This window comes from Choloepus didactylus, chromosome 15, assembly GCF_015220235.1.
Source record: "Choloepus didactylus isolate mChoDid1 chromosome 15, mChoDid1.pri, whole genome shotgun sequence".
NCBI lineage: Eukaryota > Metazoa > Chordata > Mammalia > Pilosa > Megalonychidae > Choloepus > Choloepus didactylus.
Genome location: NC_051321.1, coordinates 15,696,648 through 15,722,224, shown reverse-complemented (window position 1 = coordinate 15,722,224; position 25,577 = coordinate 15,696,648).

The following is a 25,577-nucleotide window of genomic DNA, read 5'->3' as shown; positions in this document are numbered from 1 at the left end:
TGGAGGTCAGAAGTCTAAAATGGGTCTGCAGGCTGTGTCCCTTCTGGAGGCTCTGGGAGGGAGTCCACTTCCTTGCCTCTTCCAGCTTCTAGGGGGGTTGCCTGCATCACCCCAACCCCTGCTTCCACCGTCTTATCTCCTCTCTGGCTCTGCCCTTTCTGCGTCCCTTTTTAAAGGCCCTTGTGATTGCATTGGGACCACCCGATTATCCAGGATCTTCTCCCCAGGTCAGGATGCTTAATCACATTTGCAAAGCTCCTTTTGCCATGTAAGGAAACATGTTCCCAGGTTCTGAGGATTAGGACATGGACGCCTTTGGGGGGGCCATTAGTCAGCCACCCACACCAAGTAAGTTGCCGAAGAATACACGTTGCAAGTGGTGGAACCAGGATTTGAACCCACGCCTGCCTTTCCTTGAGGCCAAGTTGTTGGGTGCCTTGGGCTGGCCACTTTCCAGGATCCCAGGAACACGAATATGGATCCGTATTTCTTAAAACCATATTTTAAAAAAATTGTGAGATATCGCTTACCTCCAGAAAGTACATAAAACATAAATTTACAGATTAATGAATTATTGCGAAGTAAACACCCATGGAGCTTTCCAGTTAGGTCAAGAAACAGAGCATTAGCAGCATGAGAAGCTCCTCAAGCTCCCTCCCCGTCACCACCGTGGCCTTCCTGTGCAGAGAGGAACTCTATTCTGACGCTGACAGTAATCACTTTTCTTTGCTGTTTAACATGTAAGCAGGTATCCCTAAGCAGTATAGTTTTGTTTTGTCTTTTTTTTGAACTGTATATAACTGGAATAATACCTTATGGGTTCTGCTATGCCAAGGTTCTTTCATTCAACAATGCACTTGTAAGATTCATCCCCATTGTTGGGTGTAGCCAGTCATTTGTTTATTTTCTTTACCTTACAGTATTTTATTAAGTGATTACTCCACAATTTATTTATCCATTTTTTTTTTTTTCTATTGATGGACCTTTGGGTCATTTCCAGTTCAGGGATACTATAGCTGTGAACATTCTAATACATGTCCCTGAGTCTCTGTTGAGTATAGACCTAGAAGTGAAATTGCAGAGTCATCAAAGGCTGTATCTCTCTTGAACTTTAGCAGACACTGAAAACTATTTTCTAAAGTTGTTGTACCATCTTACACTCCCACCAGCGGTATGTGAGTCCCAGTTGCTCTACATCTTTGTCAACACTTGGTATTGTCCATCTTTTAACTTTAGCTATTTTGGTGGCTGTGTCATGATATTTCACTGTACTTTTGGATATGCTTTTCAGGGCCCTATTTGTTCTGGTGAAGCACAGGTTCATTTTTTTCAAGTGGATAGGGCTCTGTGATGTTGAATGAGGCTTATAGCAAAATTCGCCAGTTGATCAGTGATGGGGCACTTTATCCATACCATCCCTTTTCAAGCACAGCTGTCAAAGATTTGCTGAGATGAGCTCTCTGCAACTTGCAAATAAGGGGTCTTGAGAAGTTGGCATTTGGGAAACTGCTGTGGGTTTTGGGCTTTGAGACCAACAAGCACATGTGCGTCTGTGCGTAGATGACAGGCTTCTTAGTGGTCCTCTGTCCAGCCCTCCTCCCCCATCCCAACCATTCCCTATTGTTTCATTGTCCAGTGCTGTCGATCACCTAAGATATCTAGGTGCTGGGAAGAGACAGAGCTGATACTTCCTGGGTATCTCTCTGGGCTTTCCTTTCCTCAACTGGAAAGGGGGGACTGTTGCGAAGATTGAATGAGTCCTGCTTGCAAGCCCTGGGCGCAGCGCCTGGTGCAGAATAGGTGCTCAGCTACAGGGCTGGGACTAGGGCGAGGCCATCGAGATGCCTGAAGTGCAAAATTTAAGGAGGCCCTCACTCTCGGGTGCTGAGCCCTCACTTGCATGACCATGAGAATGAGGGCCTCCTTAAATTTTGCATGTTAGGCATCTCAATGGCCTCACCCTAGTCCCAGCCCTGCCTGGCTTTGCTGCTGCTGCTGACACTTTCCTCTGCCTCTCCTCTCTCCAAGTTCTATCTAACTTACTCTAGTGAGCACTCAGCTGGATTTCTCACACAGCATTTATAAAACATGAACTAGGATAAAATAGAAAATATTGGAGTTCATTCTACCTAATAAGGGTAAGTATTGATTTGGGAAACCAAGCCTTCCGTTATACCTATGCATACGTGTACTAGGTCAGGCTGTAAAATGCATTTCTCCCATTTTTGGGGGGTTGCCCCACCCCTCTGAAGCCCACCTTGACTCCCCCAGGCAGAAGGTATCTGGGTCATGCCTTCACTACAAGGCAGTGAAATGCAGATGGTGGAGCCAGACTGCATGCCTGGGTTCAAATCCACATCTGCCTCTATCTGTAGGACCTGGGACAAGTCACTTGTGCTCACTATACCTTGGTTTCCCCCGTTTGTAAAAGGGTTAGTGATAACACCCACCCCAGAGGACAGATTTGAATGAGTTAATGCATGAGGAGCTGCCTCCTGCCCCCCAGCGGCTCTCAGCCACCGTGGGCAGCTCTTCTGTGCATAGCTCAGGCCCTGGCATGGTGGCCTCTCTTTGCCTTTCCATCATTTGTTTCTGAGTCTTACTGCCCTCCTGGATCTTTGTGGGGTGGGGGGTAGGGGCATCAAGTCAGTATTTGCAAGCACCAGGCCCTGCCCTCTTTGAGTCACCTCCATCCAGAAATCTGCCTCTCCAGGGGTACCCACTGGTACTCATCTGTGGGACCTCCATGCTCCCTGCCTGGTGCTTGTGGCCCCTGGACTCTCGGCAAGCAGAGGAGCCCTGGGAAGTTCTAGGGGATGAGGGTGAGGTAGAGCACACCTGCTTTTATGGCCCTATTTTCCCCTGCAACTTGGTCACTTGATGCTGCACAGCTGGGTCAGACATTACTGGGAAGATAGGAGTAACTACCAGGAACTATGATGCAAGAAGGGGATGATGCAAAACTGTCCAAATCATGGGATTCCCACAAAGCACAAAAGAAAAGCACAAAGGCAAGATAAACTGTTCTGTTGGGGGGAGGGGGGGAGTTGCTGGTTGTGTTGTCCTTCTCCTCAGGTCCCCACTTCCCAGAGAGTGTGCCTCCTCCTTTAAACCTTCTAGAATGACTCTCCACTCCATTTTTTTTTTTGTGGGGGGTGCACTCTGCCCTTTACTCAGAGGGGTTGCCTTGGAATTTGAGCAAGTCTGTGAGCTATGATAATCTCTGGAGCTCATTTCTAGGGGCTGAGTGATTATCAAGACTAACAATGTGTGTATGTGTGTTTGTGTTTGGCAGAAGACTAGAGTGGAAGCTTGAGCAGAACAGTTTGGGGTGGGGCTGGCCACACTAAGTCAGGTCTCCTTCCAGATCTCCCACCAGGGATGATTCTCCCTGGTGATCCAGTAGGCAAAGACACCAGTACAAATGTATGCACACATTCACTTGCACACACAAATGCACACATGCAACCACAGCGACATACACATGAGACACACATACATATAAACCTATACATACACATTACCACACACACAAACTCATATATACATGTATCCCCACATGTATACTAGTGCACATAAACACACACACACTCACATACTTACTCTTGAGATGATAAATATTAATTTTCAGAGATCAGTCTAGAAGCATGTTAAGGAATAAAGACATTTTCCTAAATGCAACCTCATCTGCACACTCTCCTGCTCTCATAATCAGGGTGGTGTCAGTTCCCCTTTAAATCCTCCTTTGACCAGTCCCAGGCTGCCTTCCAGGATCCACCAGTATAAGGAATGGGGGCCCATGTCTGAGCCGTCTACCTGTTTAGGCCTTCACAAAGACCAGCTCTGTGATGAACTCTTACCTGTGTCTCCAGCCACGCCACCTCCGGAGGTAGAGCATTCCCTCATGGTTCTTGTGAGGAAGGGAAGGGGTGACAGGGCGATACAAAGGATTTATGATCTTCCTGTTCAGACAAAACCTGCACAGTTATAGACAGTCATTAAAACTTTGATGAATGAATGAGTGAGTGAATCATATTACAGAGGCTTTGGAATCTGACAGAGGGGCTTGATTCCCCACTCTATAATTTTGTGAGCTTGGGCATGTCACTTCATCTTTATGAGCCTCAGTTCTCTTATCTAAAAAATGGAGATAATAATACTGCATTAGTTAAAGACTCAGCTGTAGTAACAAAACAAAGAGACTATAAAAGACAGTGGCTCAAAAAGATGCAACTTTCTTTCCCTCTCCTGAATCAGTCGTGGCGTGACCAGTGGAGGTTGATGGGCAGTTCTCACATGGTCCACCTGGGACCTAGAAACCTTCCCTCTTGTTTCATCTTGAACCATCTTTGTCTGCTTGTTCAAAACCAAGCCATCTCCATGTTTATAATCTCAGGAATGGGAAAGAGACAGAGATCTCGGTAAGTGTCTTGCCTTTTGGAGTTGAAAAATGACCCAAAAGTTGTGCACGTAACTTGCGATAACAACCCACTGATGTAAATGTAGTCACATGGCCAGACCAGTGGCAAAGGAGTCTGGGAAGTGTAGTCTTTAGCTGTGCAACCGTGTGTCCAGCTACAACACTTTCATGGAGGAAGGGGAGTTTGTTCTTTGGTGGGTAACTGGCTGTCTTATTGCAAATAGTTATATCAGATGGCTGTGGCAAGATTAAGTCAATATCACATGTAAAACGCAAAGCACAGGACCAGACACACTGTCGGCTGTCAAGAAATGGGAGCTATTATTGAATCATTCCAAAGGAATTATTATTATTATTTTTTACAAACACTCCATACTCCCCCTCCCACCACCCCTCATTCCCCGATAACCTCTACTCTACTTTCTGTCTCTACAAATTTGCTATTTTAGATACCTCATATAAGTAGAATCATACAGTATTTGTCCTTATGCGCTTTGTTTATTTCACTCGGCATAATATTTTCAGGGTTCCTCCGTGCTGCTATGAACAGCATTATACATGTACAAGTATCTGTTTTAGTCCCTGTTTTCAATTTCCCTGTTTTCAGTTTCTTTGTGTATGTACCTAGGAGTAGAATTTCTAGGTCATATCTTAATTCTGTATTTAACTTTTTGAGGAACCACCAAACTGCTTTCCACAGTTTACATTGTTTACATTCCCACCAGCAATGCCCAAGGGTTCCAATTTTCTCCACATCCTCTCCAATGCTTGTTAGGTCCCATTTTTAAAAAAATAGCAGCCATGCTTCTGGAGGTGAAGTGGTTTCTCATTGTGGTTTTGATGTACATTTCCCTATAGCCAATGATGTTGTCTATCTTAAGGATGTACCTCTTGGCCATCTGTATCTCCTCTTCAGTAAAATGTCTGTTTAGGTTGTTTGCCCACTTTTAAATTGGGTTGTTTGTGATTTTGTTGTTGCATTGTAAAAGTTCTTCTTATATGCTGGATATTAAACCCTTGTCAGATATATAATTTGCAACTCTTCTCCCATTCTGTAGGTTGTCTTTTCACTTTCTTGATAATGTCTTTTGATGCACAAAAGTTTTTAATTTTAATGAAGTTGAATTTTTTCCATTGTTTCTTTTGTTGCACATGCTTTTGATGGCATATCTAAGAATCCATTGCTGAATCCAAGGTCATGAAGATTTGATCCTAGGTTGTCTTCTAGGAGTTTCATGGTTTTACCTCTTATATTTAGGTCCTCAATCCATTTGGAGTTAATTTTTGTATATGGCACGAGGAAGGGGTCCAATTTCATTCTTTTGCATGGGGATATCCAGTTTTCCTAGCAGTATTTGTTGAAGAGTCTCTTCTTTCTCCGTTGTAGGTATTTGATACCTTTGTTGAAAATCAATTGGCCATAGATGTGTGGCTCTATTTCTGGACTTTCAATTCTATTCCATTGTTCTATGTATTGAGACTTATATCAGTACCATCCTGTTTTGATTACTGTAGCTTTGTAGTAAGTTTTGAAATCAGGAAGTGTAATTCTTCCAACTTTGTTCTTTTTCAAAATTCTTTTGGCTATTCAGGGTCCCTTATAGGAATTCTTTAGGGTGGATGTTATAATTGTGTAATGAGGATGCACATTTTTTGGGAGGTCTTTGGTGGACAGAGTAATCTGAAGAAAATAAAAGTGGCCCAGCCACAAATATTTGGACAAAACTCACGGAGTGTATAGTCTAGAAGGCAAAAGTCCTTTACAGGATGTGACAGCTGTTCCAGGTACATCTCAAGGTGATATGTTGGAGGAAGTATAGAGATTCTAGAGATGTCCCTCAGGTGAGTCCTGCTGTGGCAGGAGACTGTGATGACATCCATGAAGTAACCTGTGAATTTGTTCTCATGTCACTGGCAAATTCTGCTTATCACATTCAGGAAGTAAGTTTTCAGGAGGTTGATGGAGAAAGCCAGCAGGACCTGTGTTGCTCATTGGAAAGGCTGTGAGATGCAGCGAGATACCTGCATCCTGGGTAAATCACCTGAGCTACCGAGTTTCATTTTTGCCCACTTATAAAATGGGGTCCTAAACAATTCTTACCCTGTAGGGTTGTTACGAGGCCCAAGCAAGATAATAGGCATGCTGTAAACTATGAAAGGCTCTACAGATGTGAGGAATTAGGGTAATTAAATGAAAGTGGGGGACATCCATCACCAGCAGTCAGGTGTGCCCCCCCCAGATCTACTTGGGCTCATGTGGTGGGTGAGTGGAGCCCAGTAGTTGTTGAAGAGAAATGCTGTCCTGTCCCCCACCCCCCACCCCAGGAGTGGCAGCAAAGCTGTCAGTCTCAATCAGAACTTCCTTTCTGGAAGCCGCTTCCTTCGTGTCACAAACTTGGCATAGTTCAAACCTCTGTTTCAAGAGTTATTTTCTTTGGGTCTCACTAATCCTCTTTTACCCGGAGGAGACAGAGAGCTCCACATTTCTTTCCACCTGGAAATCACCACGGTTCTAAGGCTGTCCTTGTTTCCCTGCTAAAGACATCTTTGCGTGTCTACACCACTCAATTTTCCCATGTAACTTTCATTAAAGTTAATTGGCATCACCAGATTAGGGCAGGCAGCAAGAGACAAAGAAGTAAGTGCCCAAGTCGGCCTGGCTGAGGTGGCAGGAGAGCGACAGGCTTCGGGGGGAGCAACCCCAGTTGAGCCCCAGGCCTGGCTGTGGGAGCCTCCCCAGAGGGAGGTGCACAGTGCATTCTGGGAAGAGCTGCTGCCCAGGATGCAGGTGTGAGTTTAGGAATAGAGACTCCTTCTTTCTAACTTCATCTGGCCTGGAAAGTATTTGTCCCCCTTCTCTTTTTGTGTCAATTGGAAATAATAATAAATATTAAAGTCACAATAGCAAAAATTCACAGGCCTCTCTGAGTTGTATAACCAGACTTGAGTTTCTCTGGATTGGCTGCTGGACTTGCCTGATTGCTGATTCTCCCGGCAGCCCAATGAGGGTTATGGTTATCTGTATTTTGCAGATGAGAAAACTGAGGCTCAGAGAGGTTTCGAGATTTCCCTGGGACTGCGCAAACAGGAAAGGGCAGAGCTAGTGTTCAAACCCTCATCTGTGTGGTTCTGTAGTCAGGACACTGGGCTGAAAGAGGGGTGGGAAGGGACGCTCCCTGCCCTGGAGCTCCCTCAGCTGATGCCACATCACATGGGGAGGGCTCCCAGGCATCCGGCCACGGGCTGGCTGGGTCTGTGGGTCCTTCCTGTCCAGGACTGATGCTGGCGCCATCTGTGGAATCTTGTTGTGGGCAGCTGGGGTGTCTCCAGGCGGCAGTGGTTGGGCTCCCTCTGGGTTCTGCATCCTTTCCTGGAGCCCGAAGTCCCCAGAATCCACTGGTGCTAATCCTTTTATGTGAAAGGACCCATTTTAACATTAAAACTTTCCAAGTAGTTTTAGTATCTCTTAATTGAAAAAACAAAATGATAAAAAAATGCACTGAATAATATTTGGAAACAGGTCTGTATTTAGTTCATTGCAACATCTATCTAAATTGATAATGATGTGTGGATGAAAACAGGCAATTCACAGAAGAAATACAAATGTCTAATAAATACATGAAAAGATGATCAATCTCTAATAATCAGGAAAATGCAAATTAAAACAACAATAAAACACCATTTCATTCATCAGATACAGAAAATCAGAAATTTGATACTATCTAGTGTTGGCCAGGGTGTAGGGAAATAGTTACTTCTATCTATTTTCTTTTCATAGAAGTATAAATTGATACAGCCAGTTTGGAGAGAAATATGGCAGTGATTATTAAAACATTATATAAAATATTCACATTCTTACACACACACACACACACACACACATATACATAAACACATAAATATACATACATACATACCATATCTATTTCTCTATGTATACCTATATACACCCACACAGACACAGGCATTGAACAGTTTCACTTCTTGGTAATTCCTCTAGTGTACAAGATAGCACGAACACTGAAGCACGTTTGGAATAGCAAAAACAAAGGAAATAATTTAAAAGTCTGTCAATAGAGGGGTGAGTACACAAACAGTGGAATATTCATACAGCGAATACTATGTAGCCATTAAAATGAGTTTTGAGATCAATATGAAATATTTCCAAGGCATATTGTTGAGCAAACAAATAAAAAAGCTGCAGAATGAAAATATTCCAGTTGATGTGAAGTGGTGCCGTGAGAAGGAGCCTCACCTGCCTCCAGGTGACGTAACTGGTTGAGGTTCCCAGCGGCTGCTGTGCTTTGCAATCCGTTGCTGTGTTTGAGTCGAGGCCACGCCCCCCGTGGGCTGCCCCCCAGCTGTGTCGGGGTGTGGGAGGGATACTAACGCCTGCTGTTCCTGGGAGACGTGGGTCTCCTGTGTGGGCCAACGTGGAGCTCATGGACGCCCCAGTGGCGGTCCAGGACGCTTCCTCCTAACGTCTCCCTTTTCCCTTCCCTTGGGGTCAGACTTAGTGATCTGATGGTTATTCCGATCATTCCCCTATTTCTTCTCTATTTCCTTCTTACAAAACTCCCTCCCTGTTTCCTCTCACATGCTGAATCCCATTTCAGTGACTGCTTCTTGGAAGACCAGGACTGAGGCTATTTGTGCAAACGTTCTCAGACTTCAGGGGGCATCAGAATCACCCGGAGAATTTGTTAAAACATGGATTGCTGGGCCCCTCTCCTAGAGTTTCTGATTCAGTAGGCCTGGGATGGGCCTGGGAATTTGCATTTTAACAATTCCGATTTCCAGTTGGTGTTGATGGCAAAGGAACACACTTTGAAAACCACTCAGTTAAAATATAATACACACAATTAAAAATATTTTTATAGATTTTCCTGTGTATATAGATATGGAGAAAAGTATCTGGGAAGCATCATGGCAAGACGATAACACTGTCGTTCTCTGCGGAGGGAAATGGGATTGAAATCAGTCTATTATGGTGCTTCAGACCATGATCTCCAAAGCCCGAGAGCCTGGGTTCTAATCCCAGTTTTACAGCATACTAGCTGGGTGACCGCAGGCAAATCCTTAGCTGCGCCGCGCCACAGGTTTCTTGCTTGTAAAATGTTGATAACAGCAGTACCAACCTGTAGGGTTGTTTAGAGGAGACTCTAAATTAATAAATGCAAAGCACTTAGAACAGTACCTGGAACATAGTAAGGGCACACTAAGTGTTAGTTATTTTGTTCTTTTTTAATGAGATGATGGGTGACAAGGTCTTTAATTGTTTGAAGTTCTTGCAATAAGAATTAGTAATGCATTGCTCATGTAACTGAATTTTTTAAATAAAGGGAGAAAAATAATTGTGTATACATGTGCATTTGAGGCATATTATTTATTCAATCTACATGCAACATTTGGTGAACAAATGAAGGCAGAGATTCCTTGCAAAATTTTTGCCTATCCTCCAGATTTCTGGGGGCCCAAAATCAAATATTGAGAGCCTTAAAGTAAGGTAACTACTATGGATGTTTTGGCCAAGTTTTGTTTAAAATTAATGTAACTAAAATATAAATCAGGTCCTAAGTGGCCCAGTCTCTGGAGGGTCATATTAAAAGATGCACAATCCATCAGCTGAAACTAATTAAAAAGGAGTGCCAATCATCACAACAATGTTAAAGGGGATCCCCTGAGTAACCTCAAAAACAGTTCTCAAAATTCTCTTTTCTTTTCCTCCCCAAGTCTCCCCAAACCACAGTTGCTTTGGAATTTCTCAAATTCCAGACCTCCATTCCATTATTTCTCTAACAATTTGCCTAGATATGCCATAAGCACAGGGAAAGCCAGGGAGCAAGCACTTGTGTGTTAACACTGTTGGTTACCATCCATTAGATTCATCAGAATGTCAGTTTAAGTAAGCCTGTGTGCTACCAGGCCTCCTGTTCTCTCTCTCTCTCTCTGTCTCTCTCTGTGTGTGTTTATATTTTTTATTAAGAAAGTTGTAGGGTTCACTGTGCTGTATAGTCCTATTTTTTAAATTGCTATTCAAGTAACATATATACAACCTAAAATTTCCCCTTTACACTCAAATACATAATTCAGTGGTGTCTATTACATTCACAGTGTTGAGCTACCATCAACTCCATCCATTACCAAAACATTTCCATCAACCCAAACTGAATCTCTGTACCAATTAAGCATTAACTTCTCATTCTCTACTCCCACTCTGGCTCCTGGTAACTTGTATTCTAGTTTCTGCTTGTATGAATTTGCTTTATTCTAATGATTTCAAATCAGTGAGCTCATATAATATGTGTTGTTTTGTGTCTGGCTTATTTCACTCAACTCAATGTGTTCAAGTTTCATCCATGTTGTAGCATGTATCAGAACTTTTTTCCTTTTTATGGCTGAATGATATTTCATTGTATGCATATGCATTTTGTTTATACTCATCTGTGAATAATGTTGCTATGAACATCAGTGTGCAAATATCTTCTCAAGTCCCTGCTTTCAATTCTGTTGGGTATATGCCTAGAAGTGGGATTGCTGGGTCATATGGCAATTCTATGCATAGCTCTCAAAGGAACCACCAAACTGTTTTCCACAATGGCTGCACCATTCTTCATTCCCACCAACAATGAACAAGTGTTCCTATTTCTCCACATCCTCTCCAACATTTGCTGTTCTATGTTTTTAAAATGGCAGCTATTCTAGTGGGTATGAAATGATACCTCATTGTGGTTCTGAATTGCATTTCCATAAAGGCTAATGATGTTGAGCATCTTTTCATGTGCTTATTAGCTATTTGTATGTCTTCCCCTTCTTTGGAGAAATGTCTATTTAAATATTTTGCCCATTTTCTAATTTTTTTTTTTGTCTTTTTGTTGTTGACTTGTAGGATTTATTTATATACTCTGGATATTAAACCCTTATTAGATACTTGGTTTCCAAATATTCTAGTATGTAGGCTGTCTTTTTACTTTCATGATAAAATCCTTTGATGCACAAAAATTTTAAATTTATCTATTTTTCTTTTATTGCTCATGCTTTTGGTGTAAACTCTAAAAAGCCATTGCCTAGCCCAAGGCCCTGAAGATGATTCCCTGTGTTTTCTTTTAGGAGTTTTATAGTTTTGATTCTTATATTTAGGTCTTCGATCTGTTTTGAGTTAATTTTTGTATATGGAGTGAGGTAAGCGTCCACATTCATTCTTTGTATACAGATATCCCATTTTCCCAGCACTGTTTATTGAAGAGATCCATTTTTCCTCATTGAGTGGACTTGACACATCTGTCAAAAATCAATTGGCCATGGATGTGAGGGTTTATTTCTGAACTCTCAATTAAATTCCATTGGTGTATATGTCTATCTTTGTGCCAATACCATGCTGTTTTAATTATTGTAACTTTGTAATAAGTTTTAAAATCAGGATGTATAAGTCCTCCAGCTTTGTGATTTTTCAAGATGGTTTTGGGTATTTGGGACCCATTATCCTCCCACATAAATTTGATGATTGACTTTTCCATTTCTGCAAAGAAGGTTGCTGGAATTCTGATTGGGATTGCATTGAATGTGCAAATCCTTTTGGGTAGAATTGATGGCTTAATGATATTTAGTCTTCCAAACCATGAACATGGAATGTCCTTTCATTTTTTTAAGTAGTCTTTGATTTCTTTCAGCAATGTTTTGTAGTTTTCTATGTAATAGTTCTTCACAACCTTGGTTAAATTTATTCCTAGATATTTGACTCTTTAAATTGCAACTGTAAATGGCTTCTTTTTCCTTGATTTTCTCTTCAGATTGTTTGTTACTAGTTTATAGAAACACTACTGATTTTTGTGTGTTGATCTTGCACCTCACAACTTTGCAGAATCATTTATTTGCTCCAGTAGCTTTATTGTAAATTTTCAGGATTTCCCATGTATAGGATTATGTCATCTGCAGATAGGGAACATTGTACTTCCTTTCCAAATTGGGTGGCTTTGATATCTTTTTTCTTGACTCATTGCTTTGGCTAGAACTTCCAGTACAATATATTTTTAAAATGCAATTTTATTGAAATATATTCACATGCCATGCAATCATCCAAAGTGTACAGTTGTTCACAGTATCATCATATAGTTGTGCATTCATCACCACAATAATTTTTTAAACATTTTCCTTACTCCAAAAAATAAAATTAAAAATAAGAATAAAAATAAAAGTAAAAAAAGGAGTTCCAAAACATCCCATGCCCCTCTTCCCCCACTATTATTCATTTACTTTTTTTCCCCATTTTTCTTCCAGTACGATACTGAATAGCAGTGATGAAAGTGGGCATCATTGTTTTATTCATGTTAGAAGGAAAGCTCTCAGTCTTTTGCCATAGAATACAATTTTAGCTGTGGGTTTTTCATATATACCTTTTATCATGTTGAAGAAGTTTCCTTCTATTCCTCGTTTCCTAAGTGTTTTATGAAGAAGGGGTGCTGGATTTTGTCAAATGTCTTTTCTGTGTCAATTGAGCTCATCATGTGGGTTTTTCCCCTTTGTTTTACGAATGTGGTGTATTACGTTTATTGATTTTCTTACGTTGAGCCACCCTTGCATACCTGGGATAAGTCCTACTTGATCATGGTGTATAATCGTTTTTATGTGTTGCTGGATTTTGTTTGCTGGTATTTTGTTGAGTATATTTGCATCTATATTCATAAGGGATAATGCTTTGTAATTTTCTTTATGTGGCTTTGTATTATGGTGCTGCTGGCCTCATAGAATGAGTTACAGAGCACCCCCTCCACTTCAGCTTTTTGGAAGCATATGAGCAAAATTGGTGTTAATCCTTGAAATGGTAAAATTCACCATTGAAGCCATCTGGTCCTGGGCTTTTCTTTGTTGGGAGGTTTTTGATTACAGATTCCATCTCTTTATTTTTATTGGTCTGTTGAGATCTTCTATTTCTTCTTGAGTCAATGTAGGTATTGTGTTTTTCTAGGAATTTTCCGTTTCATCTAGGTTATCTAATTTGTTAGTGTACAGTTGTTCATAATATCCTCTATAATCCTTTTTATTTCTGTGAGTTGGTAGTAATGTCCTCTCATTTCTTATTTTAGTTATTTGCATACTCTCTCTTTTTTCTTTGTTGGCTGAAGTTTTGTAGATTTTACTGATCTTTTCAGAAAACAATTTTTTATTGATTTTCTATTTTTTTTTATTATCCATTTTATTTATCTCCACTCTAATCTTTGCTATTTCCTTCCTTCTGCTGGCTTTGGGTTTAGTTTCCTCTTCTTTTTTCTAATCCTCCAGTTAAGAGGTTAGGTTTCTAATTTGAGATCTTCTTTTTTTTAATGTAAGCACTTAGAGCTATAAATTTTCCTCTCAACACTGCCTTTGTTGAACCTTATAAGTTTTAATATGTTGTGTTTTTATTTTCTTTTGCTTCAAGATGTTTCCTAATTTCCCTCCTGGACTATAGGACTCAGCAAACAAAATCTTTACCTCTATCATTTGCTATCTGTATGATATTGAGAAGGTTTCTTAGCATCTCTGAGCCTCGGTTTTCTCATATTCAGACAAAGTGGTAAATGCCTAGCTGAGGAGACTTTTGTGAAAATTAAATTAGGTTACATGTGTGAAAGTACTCATCTCAGCACATGATACATTGTAGGTTTACTATAAACCTTACAGTGCAGGGGTTAGTTTTTACAAAAGGAAAACCATGACCAGCATTTTTATGGTGGATTTTGAAGATTTGCTCACTTCTTACTCATCACAACCCCCTTTCTAGCTTATCTTTCTGTATTAAAGACGCTATAGAGTGAAAATAAAACACATTTTCCAGATTCCTTTTCAGATTCCTTGGGAATCTGCATCTGATCTGAATTCTGCTGATGGATGTAAAGATGCAAATCTTGGAAGGGGAAGTGAGCAGTGGAGGTTGGTAGCCATCCCCAGGAAGCTCGGCTGTGCTGGCTAGTGGGGTGGAAGCATCTGTGTTTGGAGCTGGCTGTGGTGTGGTTAGTATATTGCGTTGCTCAGTAACATGGCGGCTGATCAGGGGCCATGGGTAGAGTGGGTTTTATCACACAAGGTCCCATGGTGTGCGCTGGTATTGCTCCTAGCAAAGTGGCCCCTTGGCTGCAATAGTCTTTGTAGCACCCACGTCTGGTTCTGTAGCCCCCCTAGGTTCTGTGAGCTAGTTAATCCTCCTCAATAAATCCCTTTCTGCTTAAATTGACTAGAGTAGATTCTGTTGTCCATAATTAATATTCAAAGACTGACATCATGTTATCCGGGAATATTTAACTGGAAGTGTCAACCTTGAATATTGTTCAAGTTGTCTATTGGCATATGGCCAGTGTCCTGAACTAGTTTATTTTTAAATACACAATGGGTCTCCAGGTTGCATTCTCAAGGCAAGGAACATAAGACTGATAGGGAACATAGATTGAGAATTTTCTCTTGATTTTTCATTTTAAGAATTATTTTAATTATCTGTAGTAATCTCAAACTAAGAGTCCTGAAGCACCAGGAGATACTGACTGCAAAGGTAAAACACACCTTTTGAAATTTAAAAACCAAATTATAGAATCCTGCAAAGCAGTGAAGGAAATTTCCATGTCCCCAAACAGCAAATCTTATCTATGACTGATGATTGGTATTGTTCTACTTGCTGGTTAAAAATGGAAAACTAAAATATGATATTTGGACAAAATTAATAGGGATTCAGCCCAGCAAAGAGATAGTGTGGGACATCTCAGAGCAAGCTAGAGTGGGGCGAGAGAACAGAGCATGCAGTCAAATGGTACCAAGCCCAGCTGTGCCTCTCCTGGGTGGCTCTGGGCGAGAAGGGCAGGGATATCTGCATTGTTTGCTTAACTGTACGATGAGAATGAAATGAGCAACATATGTGATCTGGTCCAACCTATAATAAATACCCCCTTCATGATGGATTCTTTTCTCCCCCTTGCCACTTACATATTTCAGTAAATACAGCAATGTAACACAAATAGTTGTTATGCTGCTGAAATATTGTATGGGAATTGAATTTACAAACATCAAGTCCTGTGTTACAACATGTCAGGGAAAATCTTTAAGGTCCCATCATAAATCTTCTTGTAAACAAAGCTCCTTTTGTGATGTGGGCAACCCTTGGTGTAATATTTCAGTTTCCCAATTTTTGGCTTCTGCTTGAAGTTTCATACTCTATGTGAGGACAGGACACACATCTCCCATTAGGTCCAAGGTGAGCATGGCTCTGAGCAATTTCCATTTGCCAGTTAGTCACCATAAATGGGCTTGGAAATCTCAATGTCTGGGTGAGGAAGCCGGGCTGATAAGATGAGAACCAAACCCAACATCTGCTCCTTTAATGTAAATCTACTTTACTTATGTGGGAAACTGAAGGCATCATGTAAAGATGTGTCACAGTGTTGGTCTCCGAAACTCATCCCCACTACGTCCCACTCCAGTCCATCTTCTGAAGTTGTTGGTCTTCTTGTTTAACTCTGTTTCTCACCTGTGGTCACCTCCACTACTCCTAACTTTAGCCATCATTTCTCAACACACCCTCCATTATGACCTGCCACTTTCTTCAGGCAGGCATGATGACCCCGTTGCCTTCTTGCAATATGCTGTATATTGGTGTCAGAGTCCTCCCAAACACATTCTGCCTCAGTCCTTGGAATGTACTTGGGAGAGCATTGGATACTTCTCTAAATTACCATGGGGTAGAGATCACTAGCTTTTCTTCAATGTGCTATCTTCCTTTCTTCCTTCGGTGGTTGTGTCTACCTACCATAAAGACTACATTTCCTTTCCAGCTAGGTAAGAGGCAAGACGGTCTTCTGGGAAAAGTCCTGAGAAGGAAGCACACATCCTTCTTTCCTCATTCCTCTTTTTTTACTGGCTGGAGCTGGAGATGTGATGTTCGGAGCCGTGGCAGCCATTTAGGACTGTGTGGTGGAAGCCAGTGTTGGAAATGACAGAGCAATGAGGTATATGAAGCCTGGGGCTCTGGTGCTCACAGTGCTGCCTCACCAGTCCCAGACTGCTGGCTTCTTTACTTCATTTATATGAAAGAAAAATAAATTTCTTTCCTATTCAAGTCACTATTATTTTTAGTTTTTTGTTACTAACAGTTGAATAAAACCCTAATTGGAAATAGAAACTCTAGCATACCATTGAATGAACAACCTCATGACTGGACTCTGGAGGTAAGCTTTCATCCACCATCCATGAATTGTGAGAATCCTATCACCCACCTAGCCCTCTACTTTCCCATCTATAAAAGGAGCAGAAAAGTGGTTCTTAATCCACTTTGAGTCAAGAAAATTTTAACTGTGTTGATTATAGTTGTGGGTCATCTCAGAAAAATGTAAATATGTGCAAATATACTAAATTTGCAAACAATGTCAGTAGATTCTGGAAAGCCCTGGAGTCAGTCAATGAACTCCTCAGTGGTCTAAGCACCTGGGGATAAGAACTATAATTTGAGATGATCCTTTCAGCTTTAGGATTAGAGAAACGCTTTCATTTTTGTTTAGGATTATTGCTTTAAAATACATTTGAGGAGAGGCTAAGCCTACTTGTAATTGTGTCTGTTACCCCCAGAGAACTTCTACTGTAGCTCAGATGTGGCCTCTCTCTCTAAGCCAACTTTTCAGGTAAACTCACTGCCCTCCCCACTACATGGGACATGACTCCCAGGGGTGTAAATCTCCCTGGCAATGTGGGATGTGACTCTCAGGGATGAGCCTGGACCTGGTATTGTGGGATTGAGAAACACTTCTTGACCAAAAGGGGGAAGAGAAATGAAACAAAGTGAAGTTTCACTGGCTGAGAGATTTTAAATGGAGTCGAGAGGTCATTCTGGAGGTTATTCTTATGCATTATATAGATATCCCTTTTTAGTTTTTAGTGTTTTGGAATAGCTCGAAGGAAATACCTGAAACTGTTGAACTGTAACCCAGTAGCCTTGATTCTTGAAGATGATTGTGTAACTATGTAGCTCACATGGTGTGAAACTATATGATGGTACTGTGAACAATTGATTTACAGTTTGGATGATTGTATGGTATGTGACTATATCTCAATAAATAAAATAAATTTAAAAACAAAACCAAAAAAATGCAAAAAAAACCCACTAAAAAAAAACAAACAAAACTTTTGAATGCCTTTCTGACTCTCCTTTCAACCAGTAACAAAATTAAAATGCACCCCACATTTTCCAACAGAGTACATTTTTTGGATGTAAAAGCCTGTATATACCCAGATGTAAACAATACACAATATATGACCATATATTCAAAACTACATATATGTGTGCCTGTATGTGTATGCGTGTGCTTTTTGTTTGCTTCAAAGACTTTAGATAAATGCATGATAACCAGGAGACCTTCTGTGCGTGTGTGCTTGGAAAGGGTCCTTAAACCTTCAGGTGGGCTCCTAATTGGCACCCTCTGGCCAACTAAGCCAGGGGCCGCACAGTGAATGGATTACACGTGCTGAGTGACTCCTTGAACACCCCCCACTCTGTGTCTGGGCTGCAAGGGGGAAGAAGTGGGAGGTACTTAGCACTGCTGCAGCCTGGACTGTATTTCTTCTGTAGATAAAGAAAGTTAAGTCTCTGTGTTGCGTCTAGAAGGTATTTTTAACAGCACTGCCATTGAGTTAAGTGAACACAAGGGAAATAAATAAAAGAGAACGGAAGAGAGAAGAAGGCTCAAGGAAACATCTCTTAGATGGCCACATTTTACCACTTAAGGTATTCCCCAGATTTTACAAAACTCCACAGTCATTATTTGGTTAGCTGTTCCTACATGGGATCAAAAGGATGTTTTAAAAAAATAAAAGCTGAGTATGAAGCTTGGTTGTATTCTTAGATACAAGTTTTCCATGGGTTAGGTTAGCTATAAATTAACCAGTCTGCAAAATATATAAATAAATGAATTGCTTTGTTCGGAGCTTTCTCCAGTGGGGCCCTGGCTGCTTGTTACGAAGGCTGGTGGACGTTCCATTGCCCAGTGCTTTTGTAAATACTAATGAGTGACATATTGAGAAAAATTGTACCTACAAAAGCAAAGTCTTCTTCCATGCAAATCAGTCCCCAATTCCCCATAGATAAGGATCTTTTTGATGGAACACATGCACAATCTCCAGCTCTTAATTCTTTCATTAGTATTCCAGGCAGATGGCTGCCAAATAACAGAGAAAACTGTCTGAATTGCTGTGTCTGAAACCTAATATTGATTTGTTTAATAGTGTCAGGAAGTCAAAATTCACAAATCTCCTGTCGATTGTTTATGAGGCAGTTAGCAGAGAATTGGTTGCCCCTGCTTAATTAATAACTCATTACTGAAATTTGATTATATGCTTGAATGCTTTAAATGGGTTCTAACACAGCATCTGCAAAGCGGCGTAGCAGCAAGGTAAGGAGATTCTGAAAGCTTCCCTTGTTAGGTCTCTGCCTTTAGAATTTCCCTGAGTCAGACAAAACAGCCCCCTTTTGACTTTCCTTCTGGGGTTAACCTCCCTGGTGTTAATATGTTGGTTTAAAAGGTGTTCTGGGGTTGCGTGGAGTGAATAGAGGGTGATCTGAAGTTTAGAGTGGAGACATTTCTAGAAAAGACTGGACGTGAACATGATGTATTGGTCATTGGATCCAGAGGTGAGACATATGTGGTGGTGTCTGCAGATGTGCATGTTCTGAAGGTGGAGCTCTTAGGGGGAGAATTAGCTGGGGTGAAGATAGAGAACACTCGACCTCTTAAATATTGTTTCAAAAAGATGAAAATTCAGCTTGGCTAGTTGCTGACAGTGTGGACAGACTGGCAGGAGGTGTAATCAGATCCCAGGAGGCATTGTCCCACTGAGCACTCTTGGGGCTGGGGTGTGAAGGGAGGTGCAGCCCCACGTGCAGCCAGGGACAGAAGGACAAAGATTAGGGCCCGAGCTAAGTTGACTGAAGGGTATAAGGCGGTGGGGGGGGGGGTTGTCTCTGATAGATTTCCAAATTAAAATAATGCCGTCGGGTGATTGAGAAAAAACATCTCTGAAGGGCTGGGCTTGGACATACTTGAAGGGCAGCTCTCTGCAGAATTATGATGCAAGCATTGTCCCTCATGACCCCTTATTAGAGCCCCCGGTCCCCAGCTGCCCCATCAGTCAAACAACTGGCTCTTGCCAAGGGTAGGATCTGCCAACGAGGGTTCTCTGAGCCCTCTCTGTTTTGTTTTAGGTGCAATCTTGCTGTCCTGGTCAGGGGAAGAAAGCTGAACAGGAGAGGATTCAGAGCTTCACCCCCTTTCTTTATCCTGCTGGCTGTTGTGGCAGAGGCTGGAGGAGATGAAGTGTGGGGAGATAAACAAACTTCCCCACAGCAGCCTCTTCCTTCAGGGGGGTAATGGGTCAGGTTCCCAGGCTAGCCCCTCAAATTCATTCAGCTCATAGTGGATAAGATTGTCAATTTAAGAGCAATATAGGGCACCCATTAACAAGGATGTGTGTTATTGAATGTGTGTCTGTTGAATACTACTGCAGTTATGTTATGGTACAAATAGGGCTTTGTGGGCTAGCCTGTGACCTGGCCATCCCCTGAGCCTTGCTGCATCATTTTAGAACATAGTTACTCCAGAAAAAAATGAAAGAGTGCATTTTAAATTCCAAACAGCTGACTCACAGATGAACTTTTGGAAGACACCCTTTGTCACTAAGGGGTTGCCTCTTTGTAGACTCACTGAGAGGTCCAGGAAGGCTTGTCTTCAGCTAGTTATTCCCGTTACTCTGAACGTGCTCCCAGAGGCCATGTCCCGTAGTAAGGCTCCTCAAGGACCTTGCAGGCCGATGCAGGTAAGAAGGTAAAGAACAGCTGGGGCAGAACACAATGAAGAGACACACAACGTGGCTGTAAGATTCCAGAGGGAGGAGAGTTCCCAGCCAGGTGGCAGGTCACGGAAGGTTTCTGGGAGAAGGTGGGTCCAGAATGTGGCCTTGAAGGGTGGGTCAAATTTCACCGGGGGGCGGGAGATGGGGGAGCATTCCAGGCAGGCCCAGCAGTGCGCTGGTCAAAGGTAGGTTTTGGGGATGGCCAGCGGCCAGGCAACGGGAAGGGAGGGTCATCTGACCGGCCCGTCTCCTGCCTGTGATCTTAATTGAACCAGTCAAGCTTTCAAAATGAACAGTTGATCATTTGATTAAGAAGGTCCTTTGACTCTTTCAAGACCCACGGAGACTGATTTTTATCAAAGTGGATCAGAACGGTTTGAATAGAGGCATGCTGACTGGATTCGGGAAGGAGGTGCCTTGCCCTTCACGGGGGCCGGGCTGCGCTGCTCTGCCCCAGTGGAGAGTCCCCCAGCCGGGAGGGCGTTCCCCCAAATTGCCCCTCACCCCCATCCCCGCTTTGCAGTCCCAGCTCCGGGTGACTGGGTCCCCCAGCAATGCTCTGTCCTGCCAGTGACAGGAACTTTATCATGTCCAGCTTCAAAGGTAAAACCTGGGCTTCTCCCAACAGCCTCCAGCCAGAGGTACCCCCAAAGGCTTTGACTTGGCTTAACCAGCTCCAGTGCAAGGAATGCTTACTGGTGTCTGCCACGGCGCTGATTTGTCAAAATGCTATTAAGGATTTTCAATTATACAGAAAAAAAAAATGGAGTCAACTATTTTTTAACTCTAATTTATTATGCTTGATTACGCAGCTGGAATGGGAAGGTAGCTGCTGTTTGTAGTTAAATAACTCCTCACAATTTCTTAAAGAAATGATCTTCAAAGCTTTAACGGGTCAGTGGCTCAAGTACAAAGGAAAGATTGATTTTCATCCTCCCACCCTTTGTTCCCAGAGTTTAAAACAGACACGTTTGGGTAAATTAGTTTGTCTATGTTATTAATGGAAGAAGTTATTAAACTCCCATAAATATACAGCGGTATCTCGCTTAAAATGCCAAATTTGCTTTAAGGAAAAAAAAAGTAAGAAAGAAAATGTTGCAAAGCTCAAAAGGGTCTTAGTTTTTATTCTTTTATTTCCAGGTGAATCCCTGGATATCCCTCAAGTGGTGGGATAAATAAGTGGGATAAATGCCCCAAGCAAGGAGACCCCAGCACATTAAAAAAAAAAAAAAAGAAAGAAAAAACAGGAAAAAACCCAACAACTTTGTAATTAATGAAAAGCATTTGGAGGCTGTAATACATGAAAAGCATGTAGTAGGAGTGGGGTAGGGTAGGGCTGTGGGTGGGGAGGGTGCAGGAAAAATATTCTTTCCCCTGGAGATGGAGTGTTAAAGGGCTGTCCAGCTTTTAATCCCGAGGGGCTGAGGAACTTTTGATGGCTTAGTGTGGAAGTCTTTTCCCTGCTCAAGGGGGCTTTTTGGAAGAGGGATGCAGAGAGGACTTACCTGAGTGAAAGGGGCAGCGCCAGGCAACCTCCAACCCAGGTCCTGGGTAGGAGTGCTCGGGGACACCCAACTCCAGACCCTCACACTTGGGTGACTGAGCCCAGGTAACTGCAAGTTTGAAGCTCCAGTGTGCTGATAATGGTTACTCCCATCTATGCACACACTTCATAGTTTATAAAACCCTTGAGCTCAGTATCCCCTTTGACCCTCACCGTGACCCTGGGAGATACGCTGATCAAGGCTTGTGGTTTTGATTTTGCAGATAGTGAAAGTCAAAGGCGAAGCATTTTTTTTTTTTTTCTTGAGTAGAAAAGTAAAATACAGAAAAGCATTGGGACAGTAAAAGAAAGCATAAAGAAGAAAACCCAAATCACTATTAGATGACCTTTAACACTTTGGCTTTTTTCTTTTGGACTTTTCACAGTGGCTGCCCAGGTGCACACCCACAGTGCTTATGTATCAGGTCCTATTGGAGGCTTTTCACGTATAACTTCATTCACTCCTCAAAATGAGCTGTAGCTGTTTTTATTATTACCTTCATTTAACAGGTGAGAAAGCAGAGGCACAGGGGGTTTTGACTTGTTCTAGGACGCACAGATGGTTGGGGGCAGGGGAAGTTAAGATTTGAACCCAGAAGGTTCAGCACGTGCATTGCTAAGTATCCTGCACCCTTTCACACGTGGGCTTAGTTCAAACAGTGAAATCCTACCATATCTATCATATTGTATTCTGCACCCCCACCCCCAACACACACCATTCAGTATTGCCTCATGAGTATTACTGATTCCATTAGAATTCTTCCGACAATGATGTTCAGTGGCTGCACCCCAGGAAAAGAAGTTCTCGCTGGTGTTAACTGCTTTGCCTGGGCTTCCATGACCCAAATTGGAAGCCGGGTCATCTGGCTCAGAGTTTAACACTCTCCCCACTGTGCAGACTGTAGTCCTCTCATCAGCAAACCTCTGCAGAGACAGTCACAAAATGAAACAGAGAAAAAGCGTGAAGCCAAAGTTTCCAAGATACACTGTCAGATTCGGAAATAGTCTTGGGAACCATAGTGGCAGCTGAGGCAGGACACACAGACTTGGGATAAGGGTATTTTTCTTGTTATCCAGTGTCCCCGCCTTAAACCCTATGTGAAAAATCAATTTTTCTACCTGAGACTAGGAAGAGTTCTGTGTCTCCTGGGAAGCAGATATACTTCTCTTTTCCTCCTTCATAACTGACCAATTCTCCCTTTTCACTTTTGCCACCAGGGAACTCAGTGTTAAATCTGGAGGTAAAACAAAGCAACTGTGTGGTCCCTTATGACCTGCACATTCCTCTTTTGCTCTCCCTGGTCTTGATGGTCCACTTATGTCCTGTTGCACACTTGTGTGTTGCCATGCCACGTGTCACCACGTTTCTTCAGACAGCAATCTTCCTTGAGCAGCTGCTCTCATCTGCTCAGTGCCGATAGACTCACACTGTTGGGAAGGCTGAGAACAATAACCTTTAGCATTCAATTTTATACTCTGTGCCCAAGTTTATAAGGCTCACGAGCAGCCACAATCCCAATTAATCATCCTTCGAAGCATCCTGGGAAGAAGGAATTATCGTAATTGAGATCCATTTCAAAGCTGAAAAGACTGAGGCTTGAAATAGGAGTGGCTTAACTGGACCTGCCCAAGTTCCTCCCTATCCTATGAGATGCCTCTGAAAGGCACCGTGAAGCCTCGGTGCAGAAACAGGAGCTCCTTTCCCTTCCCCTCTCCTAAGTGAGTTCTGCTCTGTGTGTGTTGGAGTTTCCCATAATACACTAGTGCACTGCTGGTGGTGACTGAGCTGACTGAGCTGATTACACTCAGGGACACTTTTATATTCTGAAAGTTAATGATTTTTAATAAATTATGGTAAGTAAAACTGGTTTTCCATTTATAGTAGTAGCATGACATGTTCTTTTAAAATAAATGTATTAAAGTTATTTTTTAAAAAGGCAAATCAACTTAAAGTAACATTTTGAGTAACTAACAGAAGGGAAGGTGTGCAGACAGGGTTACACCAGTGAGGCCATTGCTTCCTGCTCCAGGTCATTCTTCTTGCCACCCCCCCAGCCTCGTTCTCTGCCCGTTGCCAAGTTACCCCATCAGCTAAGGGTGAGGGAGACAGGACTCTGGAAGACCAAAGTGTTCTCGAGATCCAAAGGAATGGCTCCCAAATATTGGAATTTCAGGCAGGCAGTGAGGGAGGTTCCTTTTGACTCTGGAAAGCAATTCCCCTTCACAGTAAATATCTGAGGGGCACCAGGAAGCTCAGATTCGGTTTCCCCTGGCACGATGGCAAATCACCTCCATTTGTTCATCTGTGAAATGGGTGATGACTCCTGCCTGGTCAGGTGGCAGTTGATGTTACTTCCCCCGGGACTGCCCAAGCTTACCTCATCAAAATTACGATGTTCTTCCCCTTATTCTCAGCAGGCCTAGCTACACCCAGTTAGTTGGCCCTTAGGTGGCAAGTGGGTGCAAAGGGCCAAGAATTAGCTCTGTGAGGCAGAAGTTCCCAGGTTCACTCCCTGCTCTGCCAACTTCCATATACCCATGGGCGAGTTACTGTCTGGGCCTTAGCTTCTCAGCTCTAGAATGAAGGGAGATGGACTAGATAAGGTTTGGTGGTAGCTGCGTTTAGTGCTGTGTTTAGAAGAATTCTGAGGCCACATCCAGGTTCCATTGAGCATGGGGACCAGACGGTGGTCTCTAGCGCTTATAGCTGATGGCATAAAATGCTCCAGAAACGTCCCTAATGATCAGGACCCTCTGGGCTGGATGCCCATGGTCTCTAAGTCTAGTTGTTTCTCTCTTTGCCCACAAAGCTTATCCTAGAGAAAACCTGCCTACCTGTCTCCCTTCCTTCCTGCCTTCCCTTTCCCCAGCCCTGTCTCCATGGTGTTGATGCAATTTCCACCTCTTAGGAAGGCTGCTAGGCTCTTGGGAGCCAGTCCAAGGGACCATAGAATTTATCATCCATTCTGAGACACTTTGGGGAGTGGAAGTGGGCACACTTAATAGTTCTCTTGGGACCACAGTTGTAGCCTGGGACTCTGCAGGGCATTGGCATCACATAAAGCAGTGGTTCTCAAACTTGGCCATGCACAAGGATTGCTGGAGGGAAGCCCCGACTTAGAGCATAGGCCCTTGATTCACTGAGCTCATTCACAACCTGTTCTCACTGATGCTTTTACAAAAAGTTCAAGAGGCATGCAAAAGTGTTATTCATGGTTCCATGCCAAGCTGAGGAAACTGAGACTCAGAAAGGTTGAGTGACCCACGGACACCCAGCTATGAGGGGAGAAGCCCTTGTTCAAATTCAGGTTCACCAACCCCTGGCTCTGGTTGTCTCCTCAGGCCCAGGAGCGCCTCTGTCAGTTCGGGGTGGGGGTGGGGGGTGTGTTGAGAGCTGAGCTGGTCTCCTTGGCTCAGCAGCCACGCATCATTTTCAGCAAATGGATCTGACCCAGATTAAAACTGGGTCTTTTTTGTTTTAGAAGAACCACCTCAGGTCAGTCACGAGCATAGGAATTTGGTGTAAGAAATTACTTTAGCAATGCTTTTTTTTGTCTCTATTTATACTTAATTACTATTTCAATGTATAATAATCATTCTGATATATTAATAATAATTTTAATGTTCAAATAACCAGGTGTATATTAGAAAACAGTTATGCTATATATTTTCTGTTCTACATAATTGAAATGGAGCTCCATTTCTAATGCATTGGTCTATTGCTCAATTCCATGTACATTTTCAGGAATGTGGTAG